Source organism: Lissotriton helveticus, chromosome 4_1 (genome assembly GCF_964261635.1).
Source record: "Lissotriton helveticus chromosome 4_1, aLisHel1.1, whole genome shotgun sequence".
Classification (NCBI taxonomy): Eukaryota; Metazoa; Chordata; class Amphibia; order Caudata; family Salamandridae; genus Lissotriton; species Lissotriton helveticus.
In genome coordinates this window covers 1,939,970,497-1,939,990,989 of record NC_136063.1, presented here as the reverse complement: position 1 = coordinate 1,939,990,989, position 20,493 = coordinate 1,939,970,497, and positions in this window count along the sequence as shown.

The window sequence follows — 20,493 nt, the reverse complement described above, 5'->3', positions numbered from 1 at the left end:
AACTACCAAGCCAATTCTTATACTTGGAAGGAAACAAGCTTCCGGGGACCGGTTTCTGGCATTTCAGCCGTCGTCGGCCCGGCTTGCTTGAATCCTGATGGTGCAATGAGCAAGGGACTCACATCTGAGTATACCCTTCCACGCTTATGGTGGACAAAATGATTTAGAAAAGGGGGTGGTGATGAACAGAGTGTCTGAATTAAGCAGACCACTCTTACCCAGTCCAAAGATCAGGGCTTGATCCATCACCGTTTTTTAGCTCACTGCACCATCCCAGCTCAGAACCTGGCTATATGCAAATTAGTCTGTTCCTGTCCCAGTGCATGATGGGAACAGGGCAAACCAAACTACCAAGCCAATTCTTATACTGGGAAGGAAACAAGCTTCCGGGGACCGGTTTCTGGCATTTCAGCCGTCGTCGGCCCGGCTTGCTTGAATCCTGATGGTGCATTGAGCAAGGGACTCACATCTGAGTATACCCTTCCACGCTTATGGTGGAAAAAATGATTCAGAAAAGGGGGTGGTGATGAACAGTGTCTGAATTAAGCAGACCACTCTTACCCAGTCCAAAGATCAGGGCTTGATCCATCACCGTTTTTTAGCTCACTGCACCATCCCAGCTCAGAACCTGGCTATATGCAAATTAGTCTGTTCCTGTCCCAGTGCATGATGGGAACAGGGCAAACCAAACTACCAAGCCAATTCTTATACTTGGAAGGAAACAAGCTTCCGGGGACCGGTTTCTGGCATTTCAGCCGTCGTCGGCCCGGCTTGCTTGAATCCTGATGGTGCAATGAGCAAGGGACTCACATCTGAGTATACCCTTCCACGCTTATGGTGGACAAAATGATTCAGAAAAGGGGGTGGTGATGAACAGAGTGTCTGAATTAAGCAGACCACTCTTACCCAGTCCAAAGATTAGGGCTTGATCCATCACCGTTTTTTAGCTCACTGCACCATCCCAGCTCAGAACCTGGCTATATGCAAATTAGTCTGTTCCTGTCCCAGTGCATGATGGGAACAGGGCAAACCAAACTACCAAGCCAATTCTTATACTGGGAAGGAAACAAGCTTCCAGGGACCGGTTTCTGGCATTTCAGCCGTCGTCGGCCCGGCTTGCTTGAATCCTGATGGTGCAATGAGCAAGGGACTCACATCTGAGTTTACCCTTCCACGCTTATGGTGGACAAAATGATTCAGAAAAGGGGGTGGTGATGAGCAGAGTGTCTGAATTAAGCAGACCACTCTTACCCATGTCAAAGATCAGGGCTTGATCCATCATCGTTTTTTAGCTCACTGCACCATCCCAGCTCAGAACCTGGCTATATGCAAATTAGTCTGTTCCTGTCCCAGTGCATGATGGGAACAGGGCAAACCAAACTACCAAGCCAATTCTTATACTTGGAAGGAAACAAGCTTCCGGGGACCGGTTTCTGGCATTTCAGCCGTCGTCGGCCCGGCTTGCTTGAATCCTGATGGTGCAATGAGCAAGGGACTCACATCTGAGTATACCCTTCCACGCTTATGGTGGACAAAATGATTTAGAAAAGGGGGTGGTGATGAACAGAGTGTCTGAATTAAGCAGACCACTCTTACCCAGTCCAAAGATCAGGGCTTGATCCATCACCGTTTTTTAGCTCACTGCACCATCCCAGCTCAGAACCTGGCTATATGCAAATTAGTCTGTTCCTGTCCCAGTGCATGATGGGAACAGGGCAAACCAAACTACCAAGCCAATTCTTATACTGGGAAGGAAACAAGCTTCCAGGGACCGGTTTCTGGTATTTCAGCCGTCGTCGGCCCGGCTTGCTTGAATCCTGATGGTGCAATGAGCAAGGGACTCACATCTGAGTTTACCCTTCCACGCTTATGGTGGACAAAATGATTCAGAAAAGGGGGTGGTGATGAGCAGAGTGTCTGAATTAAGCAGACCACTCTTACCCAGTCCAAAGATCAGGGCTTGATCCATCACCGTTTTTTAGCTCACTGCACCATCCCAGCTCAGAACCTGGCTATATGCAAATTAGTCTGTTCCTGTCCCAGTGCATGATGGGAACAGGGCAAACCAAACTACCAAGCCAATTCTTATACTGGGAAGGAAACAAGCTTCCGGGGACCGGTTTCTGGCATTTCAGCCGTCGTCGGCCCGGCTTGCTTGAATCCTGATGGTGCAATGAGCAAGGGACTCACATCTGAGTATACCCTTCCACGCTTATGGTGGACAAAATGATTCAGAAAAGGGGGTGGTGATGAACAGAGTGTCTGAATTAAGCAGACCACTCTTACCCAGTCCAAAGATCAGGGCTTGATCCATCACCGTTTTTTAGCTCACTGCACCATCCCAGCTCAGAACCTGGCTATATGCAAATTAGTCTGTTCCTGTCCCAGTGCATGATGGGAACAGGGCAAACCAAACTACCAAGCCAATTCTTATACTGGGAAGGAAACAAGCTTCCAGGGACCGGTTTCTGGCATTTCAGCCGTCGTCGGCCCGGCTTGCTTGAATCCTGATGGTGCAATGAGCAAGGGACTCACATCTGAGTTTACCCTTCCACGCTTATGGTGGACAAAATGATTCAGAAAAGGCGGTGGTGATGAGCAGAGTGTCTGAATTAAGCAGACCACTCTTACCCAGTCCAAAGATCAGGGCTTGATCCATCACCGTTTTTTAGCTCACTGCACCATCCCAGCTCAGAACCTGGCTATATGCAAATTAGTCTGTTCCTGTCCCAGTGCATGATGGGAACAGGGCAAACCAAACTGCCAAGCCAATTCTTATACTTGGAAGGAAACAAGCTTCCGGGGACCGGTTTCTGGCATTTCAGCCGTCGTCGGCCCGGCTTGCTTGAATCCTGATGGTGCAATGAGCAAGGGACTCACATCTGAGTATACCCTTCCACGCTTATGGTGGACAAAATGATTCAGAAAAGGGGGTGGTGATGAACAGAGTGTCTGAATTAAGCAGACCACTCTTACCCAGTCCAAAGATCAGGGCTTGATCCATCACCGTTTTTTAGCTCACTGCACCATCCCAGCTCAGAACCTGGCTATATGCAAATTAGTCTGTTCCTGTCCCAGTGCATGATGGGAACAGGGCAAACCAAACTACCAAGCCAATTCTTATACTGGGAAGGAAACAAGCTTCCGGGGACCGGTTTCTGGCATTTTAGCCGTCATCAGCCCGGCTTGCTTGAAACCTGATGGTGCAATGAGCAAGGGACTCACATCTGAGTATACCCTTCCACGCTTATGGTGGACAAAATGATTCAGAAAAGGGGGTGGTGATGAGCAGAGTGTCTGAATTAAGCAGACCACTCTTACCCAGTCCAAAGATCAGGGCTTGATCCATCACCGTTTTTTAGCTCACTGCACCATCCCAGCTCAGAACCTGGCTATATGCAAATTAGTCTGTTCCTGTCCCAGTGCATGATGGGAACAGGGCAAACCAAACTACCAAGCCAATTCTTATACTGGGAAGGAAACAAGCTTCCGGGGACCGGTTTCTGGCATTTCAGCCGCCGTCGGCCCGGCTTGCTTGAATCCTGATGGTGCAATGAGCAAGGGACTCACATCTGAGTATACCCTTCCACGCTTATGGTGGACAAAATGATTCAGAAAAGGAGGTGGTGATGAACAGAGTATCTGAATTAAGCAGACCACTCTTACCCAGTCCAAAGATCAGGGCTTGATCCATCACCGTTTTTTAGCTCACTGCACCATCCCAGCTCAGAACCTGGCTATATGCAAATTTGTCTGTTCCTGTCCCAGTGCATGATGGGAACAGGGCAAACCAAACTACCAAGCCAATTCTTATACTGGGAAGGAAACAAGCTTCCGGGGACCGGTTTCTGGCATTTCAGCCGTCGTCGGCCCGGCTTGCTTGAATCCTGATGGTGCAATGAGCAAGGGACTCACATCTGAGTATACCCTTCCACGCTTATGGTGGACAAAATGATTCAGAAAAGGGGGTGGTGATGAACAGAGTGTCTGAATTAAGCAGACCACTCTTACCCAGTCCAAAGATCAGGGCTTGATCCATCACCGTTTTTTAGCTCACTGCACCATCCCAGCTCAGAACCTGGCTATATGCAAATTAGTCTGTTCCTGTCCCAGTGCATGATGGGAACAGGGCAAACCAAACTACCAAGCCAATTCTTATACTGGGAAGGAAACAAGCTTCCGGGGACCGGTTTCTGGCATTTCAGCCGTCGTCGGCCCGGCTTGCTTGAATCCTGATGGTTCAATGAGCAAGGGACTCACATCTGAGTATACCCTTCCACGCTTATGGTGGACAAAATGATTCAGAAAAGGAGGTGGTGATGAACAGAGTGTCTGAATTAAGCAGACTACTCTTACCCAGTCCAAAGATCAGGGCTTGATCCATCACCGTTTTTTAGCTCACTGCACCATCCCAGCTCAGAACCTGGCTATATGCAAATTAGTCTGTTCCTGTCCCAGTGCATGATGGGAACAGGGCAAACCAAACTACCAAGCCAATTCTTATACTGGGAAGGAAACAAGTTTCCGGGGACCGTTTTCTGGCATTTCAGCCGTCGTCGGCCCGGCTTGCTTGAATCCTGATGGTGCAATGAGCAAGGGACTCACATCTGAGTATACCCTTCCACGCTTATGGTGGACAAAATGATTCAGAAAAAGGGGTGGTGATGAACAGAGTGTCTGAATTAAGCAGACCACTCTTACCCAGTCCAAAGATCAGGGCTTGATCCATCACCGTTTTTTAGCTCACTGCACCATCCCAGCTCAGAACCTGGCTATATGCAAATTAGTCTGTTCCTGTCCCAGTGCATGATGGGAACAGGGCAAACCAAACTACCAAGCCAATTCTTATACTTGGAAGGAAACAAGCTTCCGGGGACCGGTTTCTGGCATTTCAGCCGTCGTCGGCCCGGCTTGCTTGAATCCTGATGGTGCAATGAGCAAGGGACTCACATCTGAGTATACCCTTCCACGCTTATGGTGGACAAAATGATTCAGAAAAGGGGGTGGTGATGAACAGAGTATCTGAATTAAGCAGACCACTCTTACCCAGTCCAAAGATCAGGGCTTGATCCATCACCGTTTTTTAGCTCACTGCACCATCCCAGCTCAGAACCTGGCTATATGCAAATTAGTCTGTTCCTGTCCCAGTGCATGATGGGAACAGGGCAAACCAAACTACCAAGCCAATTCTTATACTGGGAAGGAAACAAGCTTCCAGGGACCGGTTTCTGGCATTTCAGCCGTCGTCGGCCCGGCTTGCTTGAATCCTGATGGTGCAATGAGCAAGGGACTCACATCTGAGTTTACCCTTCCACGCTTATGGTGGACAAAATGATTCAGAAAAGGGGGTGGTGATGAGCAGAGTGTCTGAATTAAGCAGACCACTCTTACCCAGTCCAAAGATCAGGGCTTGATCCATCACCGTTTTTTAGCTCACTGCACCATCCCAGCTCAGAACCTGGCTATATGCAAATTAGTCTGTTCCTGTCCCAGTGCATGATGGGAACAGGGCAAACCAAACTACCAATCCAATTCTTATACTGGGAAGGAAACAAGCTTCCGGGGACCGGTTTCTGGCATTTCAGCCGCCGTCGGCCCGGCTTGCTTGAATCCTGATGGTGCAATGAGCAAGGGACTCACATCTGAGTATACCCTTCCACGCTTATGGTGGACAAAATGATTCAGAAAAGGAGGTGGTGATGAACAGAGTGTCTGAATTAAGCAGACCACTCTTACCCAGTCCAAAGATCAGGGCTTGATCCATCACCGTTTTTTAGCTCACTGCACCATCCCAGCTCAGAACCTGGCTATATGCAAATTTGTCTGTTCCTGTCCCAGTGCATGATGGGAACAGGGCAAACCAAACTACCAAGCCAATTCTTATACTGGGAAGGAAACAAGCTTCCGGGGACCGGTTTCTGGCATTTCAGCCGTCGTCGGCCCGGCTTGCTTGAATCCTGATGGTGCAATGAGCAAGGGACTCACATCTGAGTATACCCTTCCACGCTTATGGTGGACAAAATGATTCAGAAAAGGGGGTGGTGATGAACAGAGTGTCTGAATTAAGCAGACCACTCTTACCCAGTCCAAAGATCAGGGCTTGATCCATCACCGTTTTTTAGCTCACTGCACCATCCCAGCTCAGAACCTGGCTATATGCAAATTAGTCTGTTCCTGTCCCAGTGCATGATGGGAACAGGGCAAACCAAACTACCAAGCCAATTCTTATACTGGGAAGGAAACAAGCTTCCGGGGACGGGTTTCTGGCATTTCAGCCGTCGTCGGCCCGGCTTGCTTGAATCCTGATGGTGCAATGAGCAAGGGACTCACATCTGAGTATACCCTTCCACGCTTATGGTGGACAAAATGATTCAGAAAAGGGGGTGGTGATGAACAGAGTGTCTGAATTAAGCAGACCACTCTTACCCAGTCCAAAGATCAGGGCTTGATCCATCACCGTTTTTTAGCTCACTGCACCATCCCAGCTCAGAACCTGGCTATATGCAAATTAGTCTGTTCCTGTCCCAGTGCATGATGGGAACAGGGCAAACCAAACTACCAAGCCAATTCTTATACTGGGAAGGAAACAAGCTTCCGGGGACCGGTTTCTGGCATTTCAGTCGTCGTCGGCCCGGCTTGCTTGAATCCTGATGGTGCAATGAGCAAGGGACACACATCTGAGTATACCCTTCCACGCTTATGGTGGACAAAATGATTCAGAAAAGGGGGTGGTGATGAACAGAGTGTCTGAATTAAGCAGACTACTCTTACCCAGTCCAAAGATCAGGGCTTGATCCATCACCGTTTTTTAGCTCACTGCACCATCCCAGCTCAGAACCTGGCTATATGCAAATTAGTCTGTTCCTGTCCCAGTGCATGATGGGAACAGGGCAAACCAAACTACCAAGCCAATTCTTATACTGGGAAGGAAACAAGCTTCCGGGGACCGGTTTCTGGCATTTCAGCCGTCGTCGGCCCGGCTTGCTTGAATCCTGATGGTGCAATGAGCAAGGGACTCACATCTGAGTATACCCTTCCACGCTTATGGTGGACAAAATGATTCAGAAAAGGGGGTGGTGATGAACAGAGTGTCTGAATTAAGCAGACCACTCTTACCCAGTCCAAAGATCAGGGCTTGATCCATCACGGTTTTTTAGCTCTCTGCACCATCCCAGCTCAGAACCTGGCTATATACAAATTAGTCTGTTCCTGTCCCAGTGAATGATGGGAACAGGGCAAACCAAACTACCAAGCCAATTCTTATACTGGGAAGGAAACAAGTTTCCGGGGACCGTTTTCTGGCATTTCAGCCGTCGTCGGCCCGGCTTGCTTGAATCCTGATGGTGCAATGAGCAAGGGACTCACATCTGAGTATACCCTTCCACGCTTATGGTGGACAAAATGATTCAGAAAAGGGGGTGGTGATGAACAGAGTGTCTGAATTAAGCAGACCACTCTTACCCAGTCCAAAGATCAGGGCTTGATCCATCACCGTTTTTTAGCTCACTGCACCATCCCAGCTCAGAACCTGGCTATATGCAAATTAGTCTGTTCCTGTCCCAGTGCATGATGGGAACAGGGCAAACCAAACTACCAAGCCAATTCTTATACTTGGAAGGAAACAAGCTTCCGGGGACCGGTTTCTGGCATTTCAGCCGTCGTCGGCCCGGCTTGCTTGAATCCTGATGGTGCAATGAGCAAGGGACTCACATCTGAGTATACCCTTCCACGCTTATGGTGGACAAAATGATTCAGAAAAGGGGGTGGTGATGAACAGAGTGTCTGAATTAAGCAGACCACTCTTACCCAGTCCAAAGATCAGGGCTTGATCCATCACCGTTTTTTAGCTCACTGCACCATCCCAGCTCAGAACCTGGATATATGCAAATTAGTCTGTTCCTGTCCCAGTGCATGATGGGAACAGGGCAAACCAAACTACCAAGCCAATTCTTATACTGGGAAGGAAACAAGCTTCCAGGGACCGGTTTCTGGCATTTCAGCCGTCGTCGGCCCGGCTTGCTTGAATCCTGATGGTGCAATGAGCAAGGGACTCACATCTGAGTTTAGCCTTCCACGCTTATGGTGGACAAAATGATTCAGAAAAGGGGGTGGTGATGAGCAGAGTGTCTGAATTAAGCAGACCACTCTTACCCAGTCCAAAGATCAGGGCTTGATCCATCACCGTTTTTTAGCTCACTGCACCATCCCAGCTCAGAACCTGGCTATATGCAAATTAGTCTGTTCCTGTCCCAGTGCATGATGGGAACAGGGCAAACCAAACTACCAAGCCAATTCTTATACTGGGAAGGAAACAAGCTTCCGGGGACCGGTTTCTGGCATTTCAGCCGCCGTCGGCCCGGCTTGCTTGAATCCTGATGGTGCAATGAGCAAGGGACTCACATCTGAGTATACCCTTCCACGCTTATGGTGGACAAAATGATTCAGAAAAGGAGGTGGTGATGAACAGAGTATCTGAATTAAGCAGACCACTCTTACCCAGTCCAAAGATCAGGGCTTGATCCATCACCGTTTTTTAGCTCACTGCACCATCCCAGCTCAGAACCTGGCTATATGCAAATTTGTCTGTTCCTGTCCCAGTGCATGATGGGAACAGGGCAAACCAAACTACCAAGCCAATTCTTATACTGGGAAGGAAACAAGCTTCCGGGGACCGGTTTCTGGCATTTCAGCCGTCGTCGGCCCGGCTTGCTTGAATCCTGATGGTGCAATGAGCAAGGGACTCACATCTGAGTATACCCTTCCACGCTTATGGTGGACAAAATGATTCAGAAAAGGGGGTGGTGATGAACAGAGTGTCTGAATTAAGCAGACCACTCTTACCCAGTCCAAAGATCAGGGCTTGATCCATCACCGTTTTTTAGCTCACTGCACCATCCCAGCTCAGAACCTGGCTATATGCAAATTAGTCTGTTCCTGTCCCAGTGCATGATGGGAACAGGGCAAACCAAACTACCAAGCCAATTCTTATACTGGGAAGGAAACAAGCTTCCGGGGACCGGTTTCTGGCATTTCAGCCGTCGTCGGCCCGGCTTGCTTGAATCCTGATGGTGCAATGAGCAAGGGACTCACATCTGAGTATACCCTTCCACGCTTATGGTGGACAAAATGATTCAGAAAAGGGGGTGGTGATGAACAGAGTGTCTGAATTAAGCAGACTACTCTTACCCAGTCCAAAGATCAGGGCTTGATCCATCACCGTTTTTTAGCTCACTGCACCATCCCAGCTCAGAACCTGGCTATATGCAAATTAGTCTGTTCCTGTCCCAGTGCATGATGGGAACAGGGCAAACCAAACTACCAAGCCAATTCTTATACTGGGAAGGAAACAAGCTTCCGGGGACCGGTTTCTGGCATTTCAGCCGTCGTCGGCCCGGCTTGCTTGAATCCTGATGGTGCAATGAGCAAGGGACTCACATCTGAGTATACCCTTCCACGCTTATGGTGGACAAAATGATTCAGAAAAGGGGGTGGTGATGAACAGAGTGTCTGAATTAAGCAGACCACTCTTACCCAGTCCAAAGATCAGGGCTTGATCCATCACCGTTTTTTAGCTCTCTGCACCACCCCAGCTCAGAACCTGGCTATATGCAAATTAGTCTGTTCCTGTCCCAGTGAATGATGGGAACAGGGCAAACCAAACTACCAAGCCAATTCTTATACTGGGAAGGAAACAAGTTTCCGGGGACCGTTTTCTGGCATTTCAGCCGTTGTCGGCCCGGCTTGCTTGAATCCTGATGGTGCAATGAGCAAGGGACTCACATCTGAGTATACCCTTCCACGCTTATGGTGGACAAAATGATTCAGAAAAGGGGGTGGTGATGAACAGAGTGTCTGAATTAAGCAGACCACTCTTACCCAGTCCAAAGATCAGGGCTTGATCCATCACCGTTTTTTAGCTCACTGCACCATCCCAGCTCAGAACCTGGCTATATGCAAATTAGTCTGTTCCTGTCCCAGTGCATGATGGGAACAGGGCAAACCAAACTACCAAGCCAATTCTTATACTTGGAAGGAAACAAGCTTCCGGGGACCGGTTTCTGGCATTTCAGCCGTCGTCGGCCCGGCTTGCTTGAATCCTGATGGTGCAATGAACAAGGGACTCACATCTGAGTATACCCTTCCACGCTTATGGTGGACAAAATGATTCAGAAAAGGGGGTGGTGATGAACAGAGTGTCTGAATTAAGCAGACCACTCTTACCCAGCCCAAAGATCAGGGCTTGATCCATCACCGTTTTTTAGCTCTCTGCACCATCCCAGCTCAGAACCTGGCTATATGCAAATTAGTCTGTTCCTGTCCCAGTGCATGATGGGAACAGGGCAAACCAAACTACCAAGCCAATTCTTATACTGGGAAGGAAACAAGCTTCCGGGGACCGTTTTCTGGCATTTCAGCCGTCGTCGGCCCGGCTTGCTTGAATCCTGATGGTGCATTGAGCAAGGGACTCACATCTGAGTATACCCTTCCACGCTTATGGTGGAAAAAATGATTCAGAAAAGGGGGTGGTGATGAACAGTGTCTGAATTAAGCAGACCACTCTTACCCAGTCCAAAGATCAGGGCTTGATCCATCACCGTTTTTTAGCTCACTGCACCATCCCAGCTCAGAACCTGGCTATATGCAAATTAGTCTGTTCCTGTCCCAGTGCATGATGGGAACAGGGCAAACCAAACTACCAAGCCAATTCTTATACTTGGAAGGAAACAAGCTTCCGGGGACCGGTTTCTGGCATTTCAGCCATCGTCGGCCCGGCTTGCTTGAATCCTGATGGTGCAATGAGCAAGGGACTCACATCTGAGTATACCCTTCCACGCTTATGGTGGACAAAATGATTCAGAAAAGGGGGTGGTGATGAACAGAGTGTCTGAATTAAGCAGACCACTCTTACCCAGTCCAAAGATTAGGGCTTGATCCATCACCGTTTTTTAGCTCACTGCACCATCCCAGCTCAGAACCTGGCTATATGCAAATTAGTCTGTTCCTGTCCCAGTGCATGATGGGAACAGGGCAAACCAAACTACCAAGCCAATTCTTATACTGGGAAGGAAACAAGCTTCCAGGGACCGGTTTCTGGCATTTCAGCCGTCGTCGGCCCGGCTTGCTTGAATCCTGATGGTGCAATGAGCAAGGGACTCACATCTGAGTTTACCCTTCCACGCTTATGGTGGACAAAATGATTCAGAAAAGGGGGTGGTGATGAGCAGAGTGTCTGAATTAAGCAGACCACTCTTACCCAGTCCAAAGATCAGGGCTTGATCCATCATCGTTTTTTAGCTCACTGCACCATCCCAGCTCAGAACCTGGCTATATGCAAATTAGTCTGTTCCTGTCCCAGTGCATGATGGGAACAGGGCAAACCAAACTACCAAGCCAATTCTTATACTTGGAAGGAAACAAGCTTCCGGGGGCCGGTTTCTGGCATTTCAGCCGTCGTCGGCCCGGCTTGCTTGAATCCTGATGGTGCAATGAGCAAGGGACTCACATCTGAGTATACCCTTCCACGCTTATGGTAGACAAAATGATTCAGAAAAGGGGGTGGTGATGAACAGAGTGTCTGAATTAAGCAGACCACTCTTACCCAGTCCAAAGATCAGGGCTTGATCCATCACCGTTTTTTAGCTCACTGCACCATCCCAGCTCAGAACCTGGCTATATGCAAATTAGTCTGTTCCTGTCCCAGTGCATGATGGGAACAGGGCAAACCAAACTACCAAGCCAATTCTTATACTGGGAAGGAAACAAGCTTCCAGGGACCGGTTTCTGGTATTTCAGCCGTCGTCGGCCCGGCTTGCTTGAATCCTGATGGTGCAATGAGCAAGGGACTCACATCTGAGTTTACCCTTCCACGCTTATGGTGGACAAAATGATTCAGAAAAGGGGGTGGTGATGAGCAGAGTGTCTGAATTAAGCAGACCACTCTTACCCAGTCCAAAGATCAGGGCTTGATCCATCACCGTTTTTTAGCTCACTGCACCATCCCAGCTCAGAACCTGGCTATATGCAAATTAGTCTGTTCCTGTCCCAGTGCATGATGGGAACAGGGCAAACCAAACTACCAAGCCAATTCTTATACTGGGAAGGAAACAAGCTTCCGGGGACCGGTTTCTGGCATTTCAGCCGTCGTCGGCCCGGCTTGCTTGAATCCTGATGGTGCAATGAGCAAGGGACTCACATCGGAGTATACCCTTCCACGCTTATGGTGGACAAAATGATTCAGAAAAGGGGGTGGTGATGAACAGAGTGTCTGAATTAAGCAGACCACTCTTACCCAGTCCAAAGATCAGGGCTTGATCCATCACCGTTTTTTAGCTCACTGCACCATCCCAGCTCAGAACCTGGCTATATGCAAATTAGTCTGTTCCTGTCCCAGTGCATGATGGGAACAGGGCAAACCAAACTACCAAGCCAATTCTTATACTGGGAAGGAAACAAGCTTTCAGGGACCGGTTTCTGGCATTTCAGCCGTCGTCGGCCCGGCTTGCTTGAATCCTGATGGTGCAATGAGCAAGGAACTCACATCTGAGTTTACCCTTCCACGCTTATGGTGGACAAAATGATTCAGAAAAGGCGGTGGTGATGAGCAGAGTGTCTGAATTAAGCAGACCACTCTTACCCAGTCCAAAGATCAGGGCTTGATCCATCACCGTTTTTTAGCTCACTGCACCATCCCAGCTCAGAACCTGGCTATATGCAAATTAGTCTGTTCCTGTCCCAGTGCATGATGGGAACAGGGCAAACCAAACTACCAAGCCAATTCTTATACTTGGAAGGAAACAAGCTTCCGGGGACCGGTTTCTGGCATTTCAGCCGTCGTCGGCCCGGCTTGCTTGAATCCTGATGGTGCAATGAGCAAGGGACTCACATCTGAGTATACCCTTCCACGCTTATGGTGGACAAAATGATTCAGAAAAGGGGGTGGTGATGAACAGAGTGTCTGAATTAAGCAGACCACTCTTACCCAGTCCAAAGATCAGGGCTTGATCCATCACCGTTTTTTAGCTCACTGCACCATCCCAGCTCAGAACCTGGCTATATGCAAATTAGTCTGTTCCTGTCCCAGTGCATGATGGGAACAGGGCAAACCAAACTACCAAGCCAATTCTTATACTGGGAAGGAAACAAGCTTCCGGGGACCGGTTTCTGGCATTTCAGCCGTCGTCAGCCCGGCTTGCTTGAAACCTGATGGTGCAATGAGCAAGGGACTCACATCTGAGTATACCCTTCCACGCTTATGGTGGACAAAATGATTCAGAAAAGGGGGTGGTGATGAGCAGAGTGTCTGAATTAAGCAGACCACTCTTACCCAGTCCAAAGATCAGGGCTTGATCCATCACCGTTTTTTAGCTCACTGCACCATCCCAGCTCAGAACCTGGCTATATGCAAATTAGTCTGTTCCTGTCCCAGTGCATGATGGGAACAGGGCAAACCAAACTACCAAGCCAATTCTTATACTGGTAAGGAAACAAGCTTCCGGGGACCGGTTTCTGGCATTTCAGCCGCCGTCGGCCCGGCTTGCTTGAATCCTGATGGTGCAATGAGCAAGGGACTCACATCTGAGTATACCCTTCCACGCTTATGGTGGACAAAATGATTCAGAAAAGGGGGTGGTGATGAACAGAGTGTCTGAATTAAGCAGACCACTCTTACCCAGTCCAAAGATCAGGGCTTGATCCATCACCGTTTTTTAGCTCACTGCACCATCCCAGCTCAGAACCTGGCTATATGCAAATTAGTCTGTTCCTGTCCCAGTGCATGATGGGAACAGGGCAAACCAAACTACCAAGCCAATTCTTATACTGGGAAGGAAACAAGCTTCCGGGGACCGGTTTCTGGCATTTCAGCCGTCGTCGGCCCGGCTTGCTTGAATCCTGATGGTGCAATGAGCAAGGGACTCACATCTGAGTATACCCTTCCACGCTTATGGTGGACAAAATGATTCAGAAAAGGGGGTGGTGATGAACAGAGTGTCTGAATTAAGCAGACCACTCTTACCCAGTCCAAAGATCAGGGCTTGATCCATCACCGTTTTTTAGCTCACTGCACCATCCCAGCTCAGAACCTGGCTATATGCAAATTAGTCTGTTCCTGTCCCAGTGCATGATGGGAACAGGGCAAACCAAACTACCAAGCCAATTCTTATACTGGGAAGGAAACAAGCTTCCGGGGACCGGTTTCTGGCATTTCAGCCGTCGTCGGCCCGGCTTGCTTGAATCCTGATGGTTCAATGAGCAAGGGACTCACATCTGAGTATACCCTTCCACGCTTATGGTGGACAAAATGATTCAGAAAAGGGGGTGGTGATGAACAGAGTGTCTGAATTAAGCAGACCACTCTTACCCAGTCCAAAGATCAGGGCTTGATCCATCACCGTTTTTTAGCTCACTGCACCATCCCAGCTCAGAACCTGGCTATATGCAAATTAGTCTGTTCCTGTCCCAGTGCATGATGGGAACAGGGCAAACCAAACTACCAAGCCAATTCTTATACTGGGAAGGAAACAAGCTTCCGGGGACCGGTTTCTGGCATTTCAGCCGTCGTCGGCCCGGCTTGCTTGAATCCTGATGGTGCAATGAGCAAGGGACTCACATCTGAGTATACCCTTCCACGCTTATGGTGGACAAAATGATTCAGAAAAGGGGGTGGTGATGAACAGAGTGTCTGAATTAAGCAGACCACTCTTACCCAGTCCAAAGATCAGGGCTTGATCCATCACCGTTTTTTAGCTCTCTGCACCATCCCAGCTCAGAACCTGGCTATATGCAAATTAGTCTGTTCCTGTCCCAGTGCATGATGGGAACAGGGCAAACCAAACTACCAAGCCAATTCTTATACTGGGAAGGAAACAAGCTTCCGGGGACCGGTTTCTGGCATTTCAGCCGTCGTCGGCCCGGCTTGCTTGAATCCTGATGGTGCAATGAGCAAGGGACTCACATCTGAGTATACCCTTCCACGCTTATGGTGGACAAAATGATTCAGAAAAAGGGGTGGTGATGAACAGAGTGTCTGAATTAAGCAGACCACTCTTACCCAGTCCAAAGATCAGGGCTTGATCCATCACCGTTTTTTAGCTCTCTGCACCATCCCAGCTCAGAACCTGGCTATATGCAAATTAGTCTGTTCCTGTCCCAGTGAATGATGGGAACAGGGCAAACCAAACTACCAAGCCAATTCTTATACTGGGAAGGAAACAAGTTTCCGGGGACCGTTTTCTGGCATTTCAGCCGTCGTCGGCCCGGCTTGCTTGAATCCTGATGGTGCAATGAGCAAGGGACTCACATCTGAGTATACCCTTCCACGCTTATGGTGGACAAAATGATTCAGAAAAGGGGGTGGTGATGAACAGAGTGTCTGAATTAAGCAGACCACTCTTACCCAGTCCAAAGATCAGGGCTTGATCCATCACCGTTTTTTAGCTCACTGCACCATCCCAGCTCAGAACCTGGCTATATGCAAATTAGTCTGTTCCTGTCCCAGTGCATGATGGGAACAGGGCAAACCAAACTACCAAGCCAATTCTTATACTTGGAAGGTAACAAGCTTCCGGGGACCGGTTTCTGGCATTTCAGCCGTCGTCGGCCCGGCTTGCTTGAATCCTGATGGTGCAATGAGCAAGGGACTCACATCTGAGTATACCCTTCCACGCTTATGGTGGACAAAATGATTCAGAAAAGGGGGTGGTGATGAACAGAGTGTCTGAATTAAGCAGACCACTCTTACCCAGTCCAAAGATCAGGGCTTGATCCATCACCGTTTTTTAGCTCACTGCACCATCCCAGCTCAGAACCTGGCTATATGCAAATTAGTCTGTTCCTGTCCCAGTGCATGATGGGAACAGGGCAAACCAAACTACCAAGCCAATTCTTATACTGGGAAGGAAACAAGCTTCCAGGGACCGGTTTCTGGCATTTCAGCCGTCGTCGGCCCGGCTTGCTTGAATCCTGATGGTGCAATGAGCAAGGGACTCACATCTGAGTTTACCCTTCCACGCTTATGGTGGACAAAATGATTCAGAAAAGGGGGTGGTGATGAGCAGAGTGTCTGAATTAAGCAGACCACTCTTACCCAGTCCAAAGATCAGGGCTTGATCCATCACCGTTTTTTAGCTCACTGCACCATCCCAGCTCAGAACCTGGCTATATGCAAATTAGTCTGTTCCTGTCCCAGTGCATGATGGGAACAGGGCAAACCAAACTACCAATCCAATTCTTATACTGGGAAGGAAACAAGCTTCCGGGGACCGGTTTCTGGCATTTCAGCCGCCGTCGGCCCGGCTTGCTTGAATCCTGATGGTGCAATGAGCAAGGGACTCACATCTGAGTATACCCTTCCACGCTTATGGTGGACAAAATGATTCAGAAAAGGAGGTGGTGATGAACAGAGTGTCTGAATTAAGCAGACCACTCTTACCCAGTCCAAAGATCAGGGCTTGATCCATCACCGTTTTTTAGCTCACTGCACCATCCCAGCTCAGAACCTGGCTATATGCAAATTTGTCTGTTCCTGTCCCAGTGCATGATGGGAACAGGGCAAACCAAACTACCAAGCCAATTCTTATACTGGGAAGGAAACAAGCTTCCGGGGACCGGTTTCTGGCATTTCAGCCGTCGTCGGCCCGGCTTGCTTGAATCCTGATGGTGCAATGAGCAAGGGACTCACATCTGAGAATACCCTTCCACGCTTATGGTGGACAAAATGATTCAGAAAAGGGGGTGGTGATGAACAGAGTGTCTGAATTAAGCAGACCACTCTTACCCAGTCCAAAGATCAGGGCTTGATCCATCACCGTTTTTTAGCTCACTGCACCATCCCAGCTCAGAACCTGGCTATATGCAAATTAGTCTGTTCCTGTCCCAGTGCATGATGGGAACAGGGCAAACCAAACTACCAAGCCAATTCTTATACTGGGAAGGAAACAAGCTTCCGGGGACCGGTTTCTGGCATTTCAGCCGTCGTCGGCCCGGCTTGCTTGAATCCTGATGGTGCAATGAGCAAGGGACTCACATCTGAGTATACCCTTCCACGCTTATGGTGGACAAAATGATTCAGAAAAGGGGGTGGTGATGAACAGAGTGTCTGAATTAAGCAGACTACTCTTACCCAGTCCTAAGATCAGGGCTTGATCCATCACCGTTTTTTAGCTCACTGCACCATCCCAGCTCAGAACCTGGCTATATGCAAATTAGTCTGTTCCTGTCCCAGTGCATGATGGGAACAGGGCAAACCAAACTACCAAGCCAATTCTTATACTGGGAAGGAAACAAGCTTCCGGGGACGGGTTTCTGGCATTTCAGCCGTCGTCGGCCCGGCTTGCTTGAATCCTGATGGTGCAATGAGCAAGGGACTCACATCTGAGTATACCCTTCCACGCTTATGGTGGACAAAATGATTCAGAAAAGGGGGTGGTGATGAACAGAGTGTCTGAATTAAGCAGACCACTCTTACCCAGTCCAAAGATCAGGGCTTGATCCATCACCGTTTTTTAGCTCACTGCACCATCCCAGCTCAGAACCTGGCTATATGCAAATTAGTCTGTTCCTGTCCCAGTGCATGATGGGAACAGGGCAAACCAAACTACCAAGCCAATTCTTATACTGGGAAGGAAACAAGCTTCCGGGGACCGGTTTCTGGCATTTCAGCCGTCGTCGGCCCGGCTTGCTTGAATCCTGATGGTGCAATGAGCAAGGGACTCACATCTGAGTATACCCTTCCACGCTTATGGTGGACAAAATGATTCAGAAAAGGGGGTGGTGATGAACAGAGTGTCTGAATTAAGCAGACTACTCTTACCCAGTCCAAAGATCAGGGCTTGATCCATCACCGTTTTTTAGCTCACTGCACCATCCCAGCTCAGAACCTGGCTATATGCAAATTAGTCTGTTCCTGTCCCAGTGCATGATGGGAACAGGGCAAACCAAACTACCAAGCCAATTCTTATACTGGGAAGGAAACAAGCTTCCGGGGACCGGTTTCTGGCATTTCAGCCGTCGTCGGCCCGGCTTGCTTGAATCCTGATGGTGCAATGAGCAAGGGACTCACATCTGAGTATACCCTTCCACGCTTATGGTGGACAAAATGATTCAGAAAAGGGGGTGGTGATGAACAGAGTGTCTGAATTAAGCAGACCACTCTTACCCAGTCCAAAGATCAGGGCTTGATCCATCACCGTTTTTTAGCTCTCTGCACCATCCCAGCTCAGAACCTGGCTATATACAAATTAGTCTGTTCCTGTCCCAGTGAATGATGGGAACAGGGCAAACCAAACTACCAAGCCAATTCTTATACTGGGAAGGAAACAAGTTTCCGGGGACCGTTTTCTGGCATTTCAGCCTTCGTCGGCCCGGCTTGCTTGAATCCTGATGGTGCAATGAGCAAGGGACTCACATCTGAGTATACCCTTCCACGCTTATGGTGGACAAAATGATTCAGAAAAGGGGGTGGTGATGAACAGAGTGTCTGAATTAAGCAGACCACTCTTACCCAGTCCAAAGATCAGGGCTTGATCCATCACCGTTTTTTAGCTCACTGCACCATCCCAGCTCAGAACCTGGCTATATGCAAATTAGTCTGTTCCTGTCCCAGTGCATGATGGGAACAGGGCAAACCAAACTACCAAGCCAATTCTTATACTTGGAAGGAAACAAGCTTCCGGGGACCGGTTTCTGGCATTTCAGCCGTCGTCGGCCCGGCTTGCTTGAATCCTGATGGTGCAATGAGCAAGGGACTCACATCTGAGTATACCCTTCCACGCTTATGGTGGACAAAATGATTCAGAAAAGGGGGTGGTGATGAACAGAGTGTCTGAATTAAGCAGACCACTCTTACCCAGTCCAAAGATCAGGGCTTGATCCATCACCGTTTTTTAGCTCACTGCACCATCCCAGCTCAGAACCTGGCTATATGCAAATTAGTCTGTTCCTGTCCCAGTGCATGATGGGAACAGGGCAAACCAAACTACCAAGCCAATTCTTATACTGGGAAGGAAACAAGCTTCCAGGGACCGGTTTCTGGCATTTCAGCCGTCGTCGGCCCGGCTTGCTTGAATCCTGATGGTGCAATGAGCAAGGGACTCACATCTGAGTTTAGCCTTCCACGCTTATGGTGGACAAAATGATTCAGAAAAGGGGGTGGTGATGAGCAGAGTGTCTGAATTAAGCAGACCACTCTTACCCAGTCCAAAGATCAGGGCTTGATCCATCACCGTTTTTTAGCTCACTGCACCATCCCAGCTCAGAACCTGGCTATATGCAAATTAGTCTGTTCCTGTCCCAGTGCATGATGGGAACAGGGCAAACCAAACTACCAAGCCAATTCTTATACTGGGAAGGAAACAAGCTTCCGGGGACCGGTTTCTGGCATTTCAGCCGCCGTCGGCCCGGCTTGCTTGAATCCTGATGGTGCAATGAGCAAGGGACTCACATCTGAGTATACCCTTCCACGCTTATGGTGGACAAAATGATTCAGAAAAGGAGGTGGTGATGAACAGAGTATCTGAATTAAGCAGACCACTCTTACCCAGTCCAAAGATCAGGGCTTGATCCATCACCGTTTTTTAGCTCACTGCACCATCCCAGCTCAGAACCTGGCTATATGCAAATTTGTCTGTTCCTGTCCCAGTGCATGATGGGAACAGGGCAAACCAAACTACCAAGCCAATTCTTATACTGGGAAGGAAACAAGCTTCCGGGGACCGGTTTCTGGCATTTCAGCCTTCGTCGGCCCGGCTTGCTTGAATCCTGATGGTGCAATGAGCAAGGGACTCACATCTGAGTATACCCTTCCACGCTTATGGTGGACAAAATGATTCAGAAAAGGGGGTGGTGATGAACAGAGTGTCTGAATTAAGCAGACCACTCTTACCCAGTCCAAAGATCAGGGCTTGATCCATCACCGTTTTTTAGCTCACTGCACCATCCCAGCTCAGAACCTGGCTATATGCAAATTAGTCTGTTCCTGTCCCAGTGCATGATGGGAACAGGGCAAACCAAACTACCAAGCCAATTCTTATACTGGGAAGGAAACAAGCTTCCGGGGACCGGTTTCTGGCATTTCAGCCGTCGTCGGCCCGGCTTGCTTGAATCCTGATGGTGCAATGAGCAAGGGACTCACATCTGAGTATACCCTTCCACGCTTATGGTGGACAAAATGATTCAGAAAAGGGGGTGGTGATGAACAGAGTGTCTGAATTAAGCAGACTACTCTTACCCAGTCCAAAGATCAGGGCTTGATCCATCACCGTTTTTTAGCTCACTGCACCATCCCAGCTCAGAACCTGGCTATATGCAAATAAGTCTGTTCCTGTCCCAGTGCATGATGGGAACAGGGCAAACCAAACTACCAAGCCAATTCTTATACTTGGAAGGAAACAAGCTTCCGGGGACCGGTTTCTGGCATTTCAGCCGTCGTCGGCCCGGCTTGCTTGAATCCTGATGGTGCAATGAGCAAGGGACTCACATCTGAGTATACCCTTCCAC